Source organism: Hesperophylax consimilis, chromosome 9 (assembly GCF_061612785.1).
Source record: "Hesperophylax consimilis isolate HC1 chromosome 9, BYU_Hcon_1.0, whole genome shotgun sequence".
Taxonomy (NCBI): domain Eukaryota; kingdom Metazoa; phylum Arthropoda; class Insecta; order Trichoptera; family Limnephilidae; genus Hesperophylax; species Hesperophylax consimilis.
Window position 1 is genome coordinate 22,267,011 of NC_142844.1, and position 16,359 is coordinate 22,283,369.

The following is a 16,359-nucleotide window of genomic DNA, read 5'->3' on the forward strand; positions in this document are numbered from 1 at the left end:
TATACTTTAGTGTGACGACCTCCGTGGTCGAGGGGCAAGGCTGTCGACTAGCAATCCGAAGGTCGCGGTTTAAATCCCCGGCGTACGCAAATAAATTTTACTTGATGAATTTGTGTTATTTCCAAAATGATGTCCAGAATAGAATATACTCTCAGTATCGCCCTAATGTAAGACAATTTCAGAATTTAAAATTTGCTTGAAATTGCTTTAGCTGTGTTTGGTGACTAGATCTGAATAGCCAGATACTCCCCCACCTTCCTCGTATCATCTCCTTTCCCTCCCTACTATCTTCAGCCTCACAATATACCTCAATTGGGGATGCCATAGTCTCGCTGGCTCCAGACGGTTAGGAGCAGTTGTGACCCTTCTGCAGTATCCACATTAAAAAAAGGAACATGATGGTTATAATGTATACCTGGTTAGTATATATTTTGTGTTGTTGATTTTTTTGGCTTGGCATAAAAGTACTGTAAAAAAATTATGGAACTGAATCAAAATGGATTAACAAAAATGACTTCAACTTTTCAATTTTACTTATAATTTTATTTACCTTATTGCATATAGACCACGATTTTATCACGCATTTAAATACATATTTCAAAGCTCCGTAGCTCACTGTAGAAATGGCAGTAAGTGAAAAATCTACGTTAACCTAAAACTCCAGAAAGAGAAAAACTGTGCAAAATTCATGACATGACAACTGATCGCTAGCAATTAATAGTTAAAATTCAATAAAAAGAAGGTAAGCATTTGTTACAATATATTCTTTCTCGTCAAAAAAACGTAACAATAATCAATTTCAATGGAAAAAATTCATATTTAGGTTAGATCAAATATATATTTTTTTAATATTCTATGACATCACATCAACTCCTTACCGCCATATTTGCCGCCGCGCCGTCAGCTTAGCCTCGCGCGGGAAAAGTCGAGTCCAAAGTCACGGCTAGAGTCACGCCGCGCCGCATTCACGCCATGACGTAAGTTTGATTGATGCGCCGTGGTAGCAACAAAAGGACAATGCGAGTAACCCTAATGCCGGGGGTAGTGAATGCACGTACTCGTAAGGATATATTCCAGATATTCGCCAATATTGGCGATGACAGCGCGTGCCGAGTAGTCTGAATTTTGAATGTTTTTTTTAGAAATAATATTTTGAATGACAAGGTGGTTCAATTGAATATTTCAAATATCAAATTTAAATAAGGATTTATTTTTACTAGTAACTCTCTACCCTACATTAAACGTCCTAGGTCGATTTTATTTTCTAGTTGAATTTATTTAAAAAACATATTATTTAAAACTGACGTAACTAACAATGATAATATCATATCATATTGTCTTTCTTTTTTAGATTAATGTATTGTTCAAAGCTTCATCGCTTATTTTAGCTATTTGGCCAAAATGTGTTGACTATAAAATAAGACAGAGTGTGCTGAAGTAGACATTTTCGTCAATGAAGGAGTAATGAAAGGATTTTTCTATTTATAATTTCTAGTGTAAATTCATGATTTTCATCTCGTAACAGTATATTCATTGTAAGTTATGAAGCTTCGAAATAACAATGCTTTTTTAAATATATTTTAATAATATGTGTCATAGGACATATAATAAAGAAGAATTCAAGAAAAGCGATGTGGGCGTGTTTCGTGATCCAAAAGTCTGACCATTCTTTGCTTAAAATTCATATGCAGAACTATGTTTCAACACCGTTGTGAAATTTTAATTTTGATCAAATGGGATTGTACCAATATATGATACCAATGATCATGCCTTTGGGGAGAATAACTACAATTTTCAACCACATTTCTTCTGAGGCAGACATTCTTCAGTTAAACTTAATTGACTTCAACTAATATATTTTAAACACAAGGCTGCTTCTCCGATGGTGCAATAAATGTAATGTTATGAATTAAAATTATTTGTGAAATGTATTTGTGTTTACTATTTTTTCATAATTAATTAATAAAAATGTCAGGCAAGTGTAAGATAGAAAGACTGCGCGCTAACTTGACATGCGATATTGGTTTCCATTCAAATCTATATGAAAGGCATTTCTAGTGTGTCTTATATATACAGTGTCATAGGTCATGGTGTAGATACAATTTTATAGAGTAATGTATTTAAGATTTTCCGTAGAAGAAGAAAAACAGAGTTCGACTGGCCAAAACAAACATCCTATATTTTAGTCGAACTAAAAAGATGAATTGACTGAGCGTAGCGAAGTCCTGTTTTAACTAGACCGTTTTGAATTTCAACTGTCTGTAAAATTTGTTTAAGTAATCCGTTTTCTTATTGTTCACATTCTTTCAAATGTGAACCATCTTCCTGTAGAAAGTTTCAAAAAAGAGTTGTCATTGAGATACATTTTTAAATGTAAAATTCTAGAAAATAAATTTTGCATAAAATATATGGTTTGTAATTAAGTAGGTAGGTTTTTTGCTATTTGTTTTTGGGGTGTTATGCCGTGTTTCGCTAAACACGGCATAACACCCCAAAAACAAAAAACAAAAATACTTTTGGCCGTGAAAATCTTAAATCAAGTACGTAGGTAATTAAGAAGCTACTTACAAATCTTATGATTTCAGAAAAATTTTGATTTAAAAAGAGACATTATTTTTTTGCGCGAGAGGTCTACTGTTCGAATAACTAATACAAAACATATTGTTAATAATATTTATAGGTAGATAAGTTAATTTTATTACGAACCACCCCTATGAAATTAGGTTTGACGAACAACATACATTCGAAAAAGACTTTCATTTTTAATTCAAAGAGCCAGATGAAAAAAATATATCATAAAGATCAATAGTATGAAAGTTAAGGGTAACTTCACCGGCAACTGGTAATAGTAACTGGTAGCTGTTGTGCCTTATATGTCTACGCCTCTCCGATCCATCAACAGAGACAATGAGGCCTCGACGGGTAAACATGACGAAAATCGAAAAGTTTAGAGATTAAAAATTATTATTTTTATTGCCTAAAAATGGGCATCGATTGTAATATATGTGTGAATTCTTTCGTTTTCTGCCGCCCCAGGTGAAAAAACAACTCGAAACATAAAATTTTATTATACTCGTATTACTAAAATATCTACGTTGCATTACTATTTAACCACGACCGAGATTTGGATTGAAACATATTTCAATTTATGAAACAAACAATGTTGCATTCAGTTTTTTGATAGAATGGACACTTACATGTTGTACAGCTCTTGATAGAAATTGATTATTTGCTAGTAGGATTAAAAAAACTTGCGTTAACCTATTTATTTCCGGCAGAAAAAGTTGTGCAAATTTTGTAAGTTGTCTTAAGCCAGAACTCAACCAGAGCGTCGTGTTTTATTTCGTAGAAATTTTATGAGGGTGGTCATGTTACAAAATTATATTTACTAACTAACCTTCGATGTAAGAGTAAAATATTTAAGTAACGTGTAATAATCTCCGGATGTTTTCAAATGGCTTTATCATAGTGAAAAAAATTTCAAAACTCATTATTGCCTCCTTAAAATGTGCCAAAAAGTTATTTAAGGTAGGCACCGATATTTCGAAAAAACTGACGTCAGAGCGGTGACACTCAAAATTTTACCAAATGATTCAAAAAAGAAATGGCTCACAGTAATCAACTCATTATATGTACACGGTGTCTGGAAAATAGTGGTATAAGCGAGAAGCTGGGGAAACTGTGCCACAGAGACCCATTGAGAACCTAAAAACTTATTTTTTTTACATTTAGATTTGTATTATTATTTTTTTTTAATTTCCTTTCTTTCGTCAACTAAGGGGTTAAAAAAATTTTGGGAATGAAAATTTTCCAAACGTCTAAAAAGATATTAAACAGCTGTTTTTAACCCCCTGCAACCGATTTTCAGATTTGACCTAAAATATTCCATCTTTGGACTCGATTTACTCAAAAAAGGAAAGCTAAAATCAAAAAAATAATTAATCCACAGAATCGACTCCAAATGTGATGTAAATTCACCAGTTCCCCGCTTGCACTACAGACACCATGCATATACATATAACCCGAAATCCAATAAACGCAGTACCCACACATGAGAGAGTTAAGGGAGCATATTTTTTCCACAAGTTTAGCATAATCTCACTGGCAAATATCAACGTTCCCTTCTTCGAGAGTTCCAGCAGTTGATAATTCGCGCGGCTCTCTCTTCTCGTGCCAATACTTTCTGTCGTCTTCTCGTGCCAATACGTTCTGTCGTCTTCTGTTGCCAATAAAAAGCACTCCAGCCGTCAAGCTAGCGTATCACCGCTAGACACCGGGCGTGGGGGCGCGCTGATAAAAACCTATTTTATTTATTATTGGTTTTGCCTACCCCTGACACTTTTCCGCCGTCTGCCCCGCCGCCGCCGAGTCATTCATCCTTCCGAGCGAATATTATATTTGTGCGAGATAAACCGCGGAATACACAATACACATGGAGGATTCATTTTTCTTCTCCGTGTTTATTTATGAAACGTCCTTCGTCAGACATATGCGTCAGGGTGGGCCGTTAATGTGTGAGTTTTTTTTTTGATTTGCTAATATGATTTTAAGTAAAGATTTTTTGTTCCTTAGAATTGAGTTGAGTTGAATTGAATTGAGACATGGAACTGTCAGAGGAATGATGGGAGTAGACGGAATGCTGTATAGAGGAGATCCCTGAGGCGTATGTGTGGTAAAACCATGTTTGAACGTGAGAGAAATGTGGAGATCCGCAAAGAATCCATGGCTGAATATAAATGGGCCTGTGGAGCGAATGAACGAAGAAAGGAGTGTAAGGTGAATATATTACGCAAAATGTGAATGGTGCAAGAAGTCGAGGACGCCCGATGAATACATGGCACGGTCAAGTGAATCATATACTTGAGTCGGGCCATGTCAAGAGTGAGAATAATAGAAGAGTATGTATGAATGTGAATGAGGCAAGGAGTGTGTGCCAAGACCGAGTTGTTTGGCGGTCCGTCCTCTCGGCCTACTATGGTTAGTTAGTTTTAGTAAAAATAACCCAATATTTGCAATCCGTAAAATTAGTTCATTATATCAGATAGGGTATGCCTAATACGGGCTACATTGTATTACGACTTCCTATGTATCTCATGTTAGAAAAATCTAAAAATTAAGAAATCTCATAAAATTGAAGACATATTAAAAAGTTTTTTTTTTCATATATTTAAATTAAATTTACGTTTCAGCAGTTTTGTGACTCGGTTGTGACAAACAATTGATTTTCCACAGTTCTTCTTGAAATATCTAATCGCTGGTTGGCATCAAAAGTCGCACATAAAAATTAGCATTATAATATAGATACAAAGATACACGCAAAAGAGATAATACATTTTAAGTATATAGGTATGTACTCGTACTAGTTATGGGGATGTTAGATTATGTTTTTTGTTGTTGTTATATTTATCTATGTTAAACATGATTACAAATGATTTTTCGATGCCTGTCCCACTAGGATGTACCTGTGTCTAGTCAGACGTAGGAGGTACATAAATATAAACATACATATATACATACATATATACATAACACATAAATACTACGGTCAAATACAGTTGTCCATAATTTCAATGTTTTAACTTGTGACATGACAAACGGAAAGTTTCATTTTTTTAACTTTGACCTCTAGTCTAGGACAAAGGCATTTTTTTACATTAACTGCACACATAAAAAATAATTTCCCTCAGGGCCCATGTTATCTTTGGGGATACCACGTGGAGGGAAAGAAAAGGGTATGAGGGTGGGAAATAACTGGTGGTCTGTGTGTCCAAGAGTGATGTATGAATCCATCCCTTCCAACGCGGTGCAAGACTTTGAGTCAAAAGAGTCCGGCTGAAGGGGTCAAAAGGACTCACTTAACTGCCTCTCCCGCCCTGCAACAGTGAGACCTGGACCTACCTCACCCCATGAACCCAGGTACCACTGCTAAGTCACCAAACATAGCGATAAACTTGAGGTGACCTACGGCAGAGGCTTAGGTTATCAAATTAAATTGGTATTAAATATTATTTCTCAATTTTTTTTTTACGTTACCTATTATAATATGAATTTGAATAAAATATTTGAGGGTCCAGCCTAAAATGTACGTGTGGGAGGATGGGACGGCCCCTTCCACCTTGCGAGAAAAAGCTCATGTCACACGGCGCGCTCGAGGGTGTAATGATATTCCGAATCAATTTTAAGCCCTTCAATAAGCAAGAATAACTTTTCCAAATATTGTGTTCTGATGTTAGTCGACTGATAAACAGATCACCGTTCAGGTTCACGCATACGTAGTCGATTGAAAAATTGTGCAAATCGGCAAAACAACTTACATTTCCGAAGCTTATTTGTTATTAATTTAATAAAAGTGAAGTATTTATTTGTACTGTGTTTAATTCGAATAGCTCATGAGGTAAAATAAAAATTTAAAATGCTCAAATATATTTTTCATGTTTATTATTGCGACAGCTGTTTCGGAGTTCAAGGCAAACAGCAAATAATGAAAACTAAAATACTTGCAGAACTTAATAATACTTTATGACGCCATATCTTATGCCTCCGTGGTCGAGGGGTAAGGCTCTCGACTGGCAATCCGGAGGTAGCGGAATCAAATCCTGACGTGGACAAGGAAACTTTATTTGATTGATTTGTATCATTTCACAAATCACTTTGTTTATTTGCGACACGTTCCAGAATGGAAGACATTTGCAGTATCGTCTTGGTGTAAAATCTGAAATGAAATGGCTTAAGCCGTGTTTGGTGATGAAATCTGAACAGCCTTACTTCCCCACCATCCTCTTTCCAATCTCCTTCCCCTCCCTAATATCTTCAGCCTCACAACAAACCCCAACTGCGGAAGCCATAGTCTCGGACTATTGTGCGGTATTCACATGAAAAATGTATTTATAGCAGTGGCTGTCCGTGACTTACAGCGTGTATGTACACCTAGTACCTACTTGTACTCACTCACAGCTGTGAAAAGTCACTTAGAAGCAAAGGGTTAATTTTCCCATTCAATGAGAAAGCGTCGTTTAGGGTTGGGGTGTATCACGATTGAGATAAATCTAACTCCTTTGTGTCATTCCAGTTTAAGTATTCCCTTTGCCTTTTCCATTTCATTTCTCGAGTGTTTATAGGTACCTACCCTTACTAGGAACACTACGGAGGTGTTCGGGTCATCAGTGTACGGGCGTCTAGCTGGGTACCTACTCACAAATCAACCCCTTTGATGCTTTAAGTTTAGGTAATTGATGTAAACAAATACCATGGTTCGTTCATACTCCCCTGGTACCTGACTAGCTTTACCATCGCAATTTAAATGCGTGAAAAGTATCGTATCAACAATACCTTGTGTGAAAGAAGATACTTAAGTATGTATGTTGGTAAGTACTTGTAGTGTTTACGGCCTAAAGTGAGGTAGATTTATTTTGAACACATTATGGAATATATTGATGATAAGTTATCGTTGTGTGTTTCAATTTAGTGGCTATACAGCTTGTTTGTATGTATGGTTGGTGGCTACCTTGCTCATATAGAAGTTTGTGGTTACTGTTCAAGATAAATTAGTTCTTTAGTTCATATTCTCACTACTCGCACTGCTCATTTGTTCCACTTTTGAATCGCAGTCTCAGCATAGATTTGTGGAATGATTGTTTTCAACTTATTAGCATTTGAATGAGCATGTTTAAATCGGTGGGGAAAAATGTTATTTTGATATATTTCATTATTATTGCAAACCAAATATCACTTTTTCCTGGCTTTTGTGTTATACTTTCTTAGAGAAAATTATGCATTGGTATGTAAAACTCTATGCGCCGTGTATATCCTGAAACACGATCAAAGTGAAATGCAAAGAGAAAGTCAGCAAACAGGTAAAATGTACATTGGTTTGTATGCCTTTAATCTGTCTCTCGCTTGGTCAGGTCACACCCCCAGTGTGAAGTACACTATGCCAACCGGAGAGTATGCATACAAACTCCAGTTCCACCATTTCTACATATCGCAAACACTCTTCAGCGAAAATTATTTTTACATCAAACGATGCCGTCGCAAATATCACAAAGCGCCGGACGGCAATCGCGCGGAGGGCAGCGGCAAACGTTTGCCTCGGAATATTCCCACTTTAGCAGACAAAAGTGGCTCCTTTCATAATGTGCAGAGAAGTAACCGCAGCCCCCAGCCTCTGGCCTCCGCCTCTATGCGGTGGGAGGCAGTAGCCGACACGTGCCTACTCGCTACTTCCACGAGTTGCTCGCAGGTAGGACATACGACATTATATGGATGGCAGGCGGCGCGGCGGGCTGTTAGGTGTTCACACGTCCTTTGTAGAACCTAGAAACACCCCTTCTTTTTTACTCCCTTTCTCACAGAAGAATCTGCACGCTAAATGCGCGGCGAGACTTTCCAGAGGTTTTGTCTGCAGGGAAAGGATCAGTAAATGAACGCTCTCGTCCTTCCTGAAACCTTTCAGCATTTATTGTCCCGTGAGATGCAATTTTTCAGCGTTGCGGCTGAGTCTGCACCAGTCCGTAAAATATTCAATGGCAGTGCACGGGTCATTACTTTTGATGATAAAGACTGTGGCTGTTGCTGTTGGCTGTTGGCTGTAGACGGCTTCATTAAAATGTTTTTACCTTCAACAGTTGTTAAGAGCTACTTTATGCATTCCTGTCTCTGTCTGATTGGAATTGATGCTAAAATATGGCAATTCTTTAAAGATTTACTTTGTTTCTTAAACATGTTTACGTGCGAAAAGACATAATAAATCATTTGGAATTATAGGAACCTAGTACATATCTTTACCTACCAACGGGGTACTGAGAGTGGGTAGGTGTAGGCAGTCGAAATAAAGTAGAAGCAACACGGTTTAATGTCTGGAGGCTTAAATTTAAATTCACTGGGTTAAAAAGTGTTCCTTGATTCAAATTCACTACCAGAATTCCAGAATACCTACCTTCCAATTATCTATATATCTAAGTCATGGTGATGCAATAAACTTTTAAAATACGAAAAGCCTTCTTCCGTCACATTCATACCACTCTAAATTCCACCATTATTACCCTAATAAATATAAGATAATAATAAAAATGCGAGATCACCTTTGAAATCTATCCCTCAAGTATGCAAGATCCTTTCAACAATGAAATAATATATCCAAACGATACCGTAAAAATGACATACTGCCCCCTTCATCAATACGGACTAAAGGGATTGTCCTTTATCACAATTCACCCCCATAATTCCCAAAGACACCCTGCACCCTACGCCACCCCCCCCCCCCCCCTTCCCCTTCACCCCTTCCACGCTATACTCCCGGCTAAGGTCGATTTTGTTCGTATTTTCACTCAAATAGTAAATCGAATGACATGCAAATAATATTAATAGATATCTGATACCTTTAGTTTCAACGAATGACATCATTAGTATAATGGACCTAACGTATTATAATGATTTTTTTACTATTATTTGCTCTTGAGTATTTTGAGTAGCTGTGCCTTATACCTGTATAAGATAGGTATCTGTTTGAGTTTAATCCAAGTGTCCAGGAGTGACGGACTTATGAATTCATCCTTCGTGTTCCGAGAGAGTCCTGCTGGAGATGTTAAAAGGTCTTCCTCAAGCAGTCTCAAATAAATATAAATATAAATAAATATCTTATGAAAAGACAAGAAACGTTGTTTTTGTGGATTACTATCATAAACTTATTAGGTATTCATAATAATTATAGAATAACTAAGTTAATTAAAATCATATCCAGACCTTTAAATAGAGAAATAAAACAAAGCCATTAGTTTTCCACAACTTTGTATCTAATTTTGTTGGAAATACGTAATTTACGGTATGTTTAAAAAATCGCCAAAATTTCCCTATTTTTTACAATTAAATTTTATTCTCGACTCAAATCGAGGTATACAAATTATCTATTTATAATAATAATTATTAAATTGGATTTTATGACAGTTTTTTTAAAACGCATCTCTTTAAAATATTACCCACTGTAAAAATTTGCTATTTTTTCAATTATTTTTACTAAAGTTATTAAATAACATGAACCTAAGGTTACTCAATTATAATTTAATTGCCAGCAATCCGGGTCTTACCTTGTTTTAATTTGAAAACATTTAACGTGTACGTTTCTCACCTCTTAATTTAATTTAATATAACTCTCTCTCAAAAAATGTATATTCTTTCTTCTTACGTGTATGTTCTTATACTAATAATAATATTTCTGTTATAAATAAAGTTACTTAGAAGTAGGTATATAAATCAAAACAAATTAAATCATTTTTGAAAAGCCCTAGATAGTAAGTAAGTACATCGATTTAGAAACAAATATATTATTACATCAGAAATCTTCTGACATATTTCAAATAATAGGGTAAAGCGATTACGTGCTCATCTTCAGCCTTTTCCATATAAAATATAAAGCAAATAGTGATCCCAATAATTCAAGAGCATATTTTCGCCTAATGCCGATTATTGCTCGCTTATCGAATGTTATACGGCCCATATTTTCTGGAATTATTGCTTGAAAAAGAGTGGAAAGAGGCGAAAAGAATAGGTTTTTATCCGCTGGATATAATATACGAGTATCTACTCACAATGTGTGCCCATATCCCCGAAAGGTTTCTGTCACATTTTATCTGGGATTATATAATTGCAGAGGTCCAAGTCCTGTCATATTTTGATCAGGTATCTTAGTAGATACGTATATCCTATACGACAGAACATCATTCTGGAAGTAGCTACTGATGCGTCCAGGAATGTTATATTATAGGATGTTATTTTCAATAAATTAAGATTAATTGACAATATTTATTACAACAAAGGCTGAAAAAATATTTTACTTTTCGAATCGCTGTGATTTACCGATTTTATTTTCTTCCTTATATGTCTATGACCATAAAAAATTATAACCTGTTGCAAGTCTAAAAACTTACAAGCGCAATTAGAACTGTCATTATTGTAGATATTTCGAAAAAAAAAATAAAAATATAGAAAAAATCAAATAGAGCCTTTTTTTTAAATCTAGAATTTTTTCCACTCTCATCTCTTCATACTTGGTAATATGTTCATGTTTTATAATGATTCCTATGTAAAAATTTATCACAGATTAACCTTACAAATTAGTCACAATATGATTAAAAAATATACTTAAACAAAAAACTTCGTCCTCCTTCGGGGCGATAATGAAAGTGTATTTTTTACGTTGGAAAGAAGTAAAAAAATCTTTATTTTATATTTAAACTATTTATTTACCACGCTGTGATTTTAAACTTTCGCTTATGAATCAAGAAGCATGTAGCACACTTGGTACTTGGCAGCAAAAAATATAGTCCATCTTCACATCTGAAAAGTACGACCCCCGGGATCAATAATACACGACACCCATAGTTCTTCCACCATCACATATTATACATTCAAAAAATAGGGGAGTATCAACTTTTATTTTCAAAAATATGACACTTGGAGTGACGCTTAACGGCCCTAATCTCCGCGCATCGATCACCATTATTCCACAGATAACGGGATTGATTCGTAAACGACTTAAAGTTGGCTGCATTAAACCATAATCTCAGATTTTATATTTTCTTTATGCCTTTCCAGCGTTCGAATCTGTCTAATCCATAGATAAAACAAATATGAAGCTATATCTACCTACCCTACCTACACTTTAATTACTTTACTATGGAGGCTAATACTATTTATACCTAAGCCATTTTCTACATCAACTCTTTTTTGATCGAAATGCAGAACATCTCTACAATAATTTAATTGATAACATATAATCTTTTCTTAGTTATAGCAAAACAGTCTAGGCAATTTTAATGACACCAGAGCAGTTCCATTGGATGGGATAAGATTATCTGCTTTATTGTTGAGATTTTGAGTAGAAATTTGAAAGTGTTTGGCTCAATATACCCTAAAATCTGACTGAGAAAATTCGGACAGAAAACGCTGTGAAAGAAATCACTGCGACGAATACAGAAAATCGATTAAAATTTTAAACGTGTTTGGGGCATTTTATATGAAACCAACAATAATAATATGATCACACGAAAAGTCCCACAGATCCCTTACGTTCCATAAAAATGTGTGGAGTATGTAGATTTTACTTTCGAAAGATAACTCATTTCTCATAGAGACATCCCATTAAAATGCGACATTATACGCAAAGTGCCATCCCAGGTAAAAGGGTTACGTTTTTCCACCGCGCCGCCATTTTTCGATACCCGATGACATCCCTAGTACAAGTGTGACCATATTTTAAAAGACTCTCCCTCCAAATGGACATCTCATGGCTGGCAAATGCGGAGGACCTCAATCTTGGATCCGAGTGGGTAATAAAATCTGCCGATAAAAGGGAAATATATGACCGAGTGGGATATTATTATCCCCGCGGACCGGTTGGCGGGAAAGGTGAAAAACGGCCGCCATATTTCAGAAGGTAAGGTAAGAGGCATTCCGCGGCGGACGATGGAAGCTTTTCAAATGTGACGCGTGGGATGTTTTAAAGGCGGGTAAGTACCTACTTACCTACGTACCCACTAACGAAATACTCTCTTTTTTAAATACCTATCTATTTTAAAGTTCAATTTTCGAAAGATTTCTTGAAAAAAACTTCGATTTCTAATGAGCGGGAACAACGGGAACATTTTATAACAAAGTTCCAATATGATGTATAGCTTTATATCCACATAAAACAAACGCTTAGTGGTGAAAGTTAAAAGCACATACACTTTGAAAAAAGTAGGTACCTACTGCCCTGTCAAAATAATAACTATCATGTCGATACAAATCGAATGTGAATGAACCGTAGGTATAGTGTATCATAAAAATGCTCATCAACAGTTCCAGAAAATTATTATTCACGTTCCAATTGATCAATATTATTATTGGTAGTTACATAATTATTTCATCATTTTTCACATAACAGTTCGAATTCTTCCACTTTTCCATTAGAGAAAATCTATGAATCATCCATTCATTTAATTGCGCACTCAATCAAAACAAGACATGTAATATTAGGTACTTGAAAATATTTTTTCGTAGTCCGAGGCAGTTAGCACAGTTTAGATATCTTACTTGGTATGTAAAATATACATAACAATGTGATATGAAAAAAGCTTTTCTTTACATTCTTTATAAAATCCACTCCACCTCAGTATAGCCCGCAGTAAACATCAGGAGAACTATCAAACAGAGATGTTTTCCATGTAGCAATAATATTACCCCCTCCGGGATATCGCTATTAGGTAGGTACTCTATGTGAAAATGGAAAACACAATACACTCGATACTCGATAGATACGCGAATTCTCACAGTTCAACATAATATAATATATACATTTACAATATATTGTAATATTTAGCTACCGACGCTGATGTTGATACTCTTTATATTCTAACTTACGCTGTTGCCTTTGATGAAAAATACAAAGGAATTATTATTATCATTCGTTTTTTAGTAGTTTATTCATATACGCCTTTCATGGCTTTTACATTTCATATTTTGTATTTTTTATATAAGTATAGCACAAGAGTCTCAACTGCTGCACGGAGAAAATTTACCATATTTAAAATATATGTTTGAATGTGTATGAATATATATACAGGGTGTATCGGCACGTACCCGACAAACTTTAACCAGCTATTCCTTAGCACATTTGGAGTAAAAAATGTTATGGGCACTTTGCTGTCCGGTAACATTTTTTTTCAATTAAAAACAAAAAATTATAAAAAAATCCACACTCCGTCACTGTCATTGGCATTGTTTCTCGTGTTCAACAGCTGTTATTAGCAAGTGTGTCAAAAATCGTCTTCGCTCTTTCATACACACTAAATAATAATAGTTAAAAATGAGACGAAAGGTGCCATGCCATTTCGTTGTAATTGTAAAAGCGCGCCAATGTAGGTACGTACGTATATTATTCAACGAAACTCGAATAAAATATTGCCAGATGGGTTTTAAAACTGTGACAAAGGATAAAACATTGGTGACATGTGGTGAAAATATAACCAACATGGTTATAAAAAAAATTATATATATATATTTTTTTTTTTTTTTTTTTTTTCTAGTTTTATAAAAAATGTCTATAAATATCATGTACTTATAAATAAATTAACATAAATAAAATATTGTTAATTTATTAAAAAACTGGTAAAATTATTCGTTTTCCTGTTAAAAATGAGAATGCAGGCCTATAACGAATGATTGGACAAATTTTGTAACAAACTATCAGAAAAACACGAATAAATTACGAGGAAGCCGAAACACATGTTCTGAAAAATTGTGTTATTTTCGCATCTCGTCCATTATAATATTCATTAGGACAAAGCCACCTTCGTGAACACGTGTTTATATATTTATTTATTTTTATTTGAGTACATAAAACAGGCATGGTGCCCAAAAATTTACATACATGGATGTTTTTTTTTCAAATATTTTTTTTTATTATCAATATAAAGTTTTTTTACAGGTTTTTTTTTCGATGTCTGTCTCACTAGGATAAACCTGTGTCGAGACAGACGTATTTGATACATAAATTAATGTTTACATATTTTTTGATACATAAAATATTTCATTACATTAAATGACATTGTGAAAAAGATAAAAAATAATAAATAATAATGATAAATCATAAATTTGTTAATCAGCATCTAGTTGGAGTACATACTTATGAAGGGATTTTTATAAAATTTTTGATCTTGGATCTGTCTTGGCTGATGATCCAATATTTGATGTCTGTTTTATATTTCAAAAAAAATTCGTTCAGTCCTAGTCGATGGTGAATATGTCGTATAGTGACGTATATTTTTCAGTTACAGACTTTTATCTATGGCAAACTTTAGGACCCATGGGCTCAGTACGAAAAAACCCGAAGATATTGATCTAGTGAGTGGTTCATTTATGGTCTAATGACTAGTGGGAGAGCATTATATAGCCTTGTTGCAAAATATCTAAAATATCTCTGACCAAAAGTTGTTAAATACATAATATTAACAAAATGATAATAACAAAAATAGTAACAAAATGAATAAGCTAAATATGCATAAGTAAATAACAAATAAGAATGGGTAAAAGCTAAATACAAATGTGTTCATAAACGATTTGTTATTGTCACATATTCTGAATGACTGATATTTTATTAGGAAATGGGCATGCAGTCACATTTTTAAAAGTTTCTTTATTAAAATCAGTATTCATTTTTCTCCGTACACTATGAAATGTGTCGCATACACTATTTTTATTAAGTAAATTGTAAAAAACACTTATACGAGTACAATGAATCAAATTTTGCTTGTGCACTTCGGGATTTGAATTCGTAGTCATGGATCGAGGTCAATCAATCTCCGAGGCAGTCTGTGGCCGTCTGTCATCACGAGGAAGGCGAGACAGTGGTAAAAAGAAATAACGTAATTTAAATCATGTGGAAAGTGAGTCACTGGTAAAAAAACAAATAACGTAATTAGGTGAACTAATCAAAAATAATAATTACTGTTTTGTGTTTGTCCTCAACTGGACGAAGAAAAACGAGTATTTCTAATTTAATAAAATCTCTTCAAATTATTGGTGATCCGGTAAAAAACTGGATTGAAAACAGACCATAACAAATTAATTAACTGGTTATCAAATAAATCTTTGGAAAAATTAAGAACATTTTGTCATGATAACGGAACACAAGTGCAAGGCGATTTGCCTTAATAATATATATTTTTTATTAAAAGAAAGACAACCATTCCCGGGTTACGAATAACCTAACAATATTTGAAAATATTCTACTACCACCACAGTAAGCGAAAAATGTTGCCTGTGTTGTGATGGAGGACTTAGCCAGACGAGGAATTGAACACACTACGCTTGGGTGGGAGCCGAACACGATGTCAACTCAGCCACCGACCGGTGACGAATTCCGATGTTTCGATTTCACGATAATATATTTTTTTTTATTGCACAACAGATAGATTATCCAATTACTGTACAATTCTCAATTTGACAATCTTAACACCTATGAAGATAATTACTATACAAAAAAAACTTTAGGCTATTTAAAGAAGAATTATATATATATATCTAGTGCTTCTGAGATTTCATTCAATAGCACCATTCCTCTTGTCATGCTATGTTGTGCTAGAATATCTGTTCTGCCGTATGGTATTTTGAATAAGTCGTGTCGACGACTACGGCTGAAGTTTTCGGGCACGTATAAACCATAGCATTCCATATTATATTCCATTCCATTATATTCGTAATTTACTAAAAGTTTATCGGGAAACCTGTTAATTCATTCGTAAAGCCTGTAATCCCATTTTTAACCGGAATTACCAATAGTAAAGAAATGTGAAAGGAAGATGACGAGAAATAAAATAAAACACT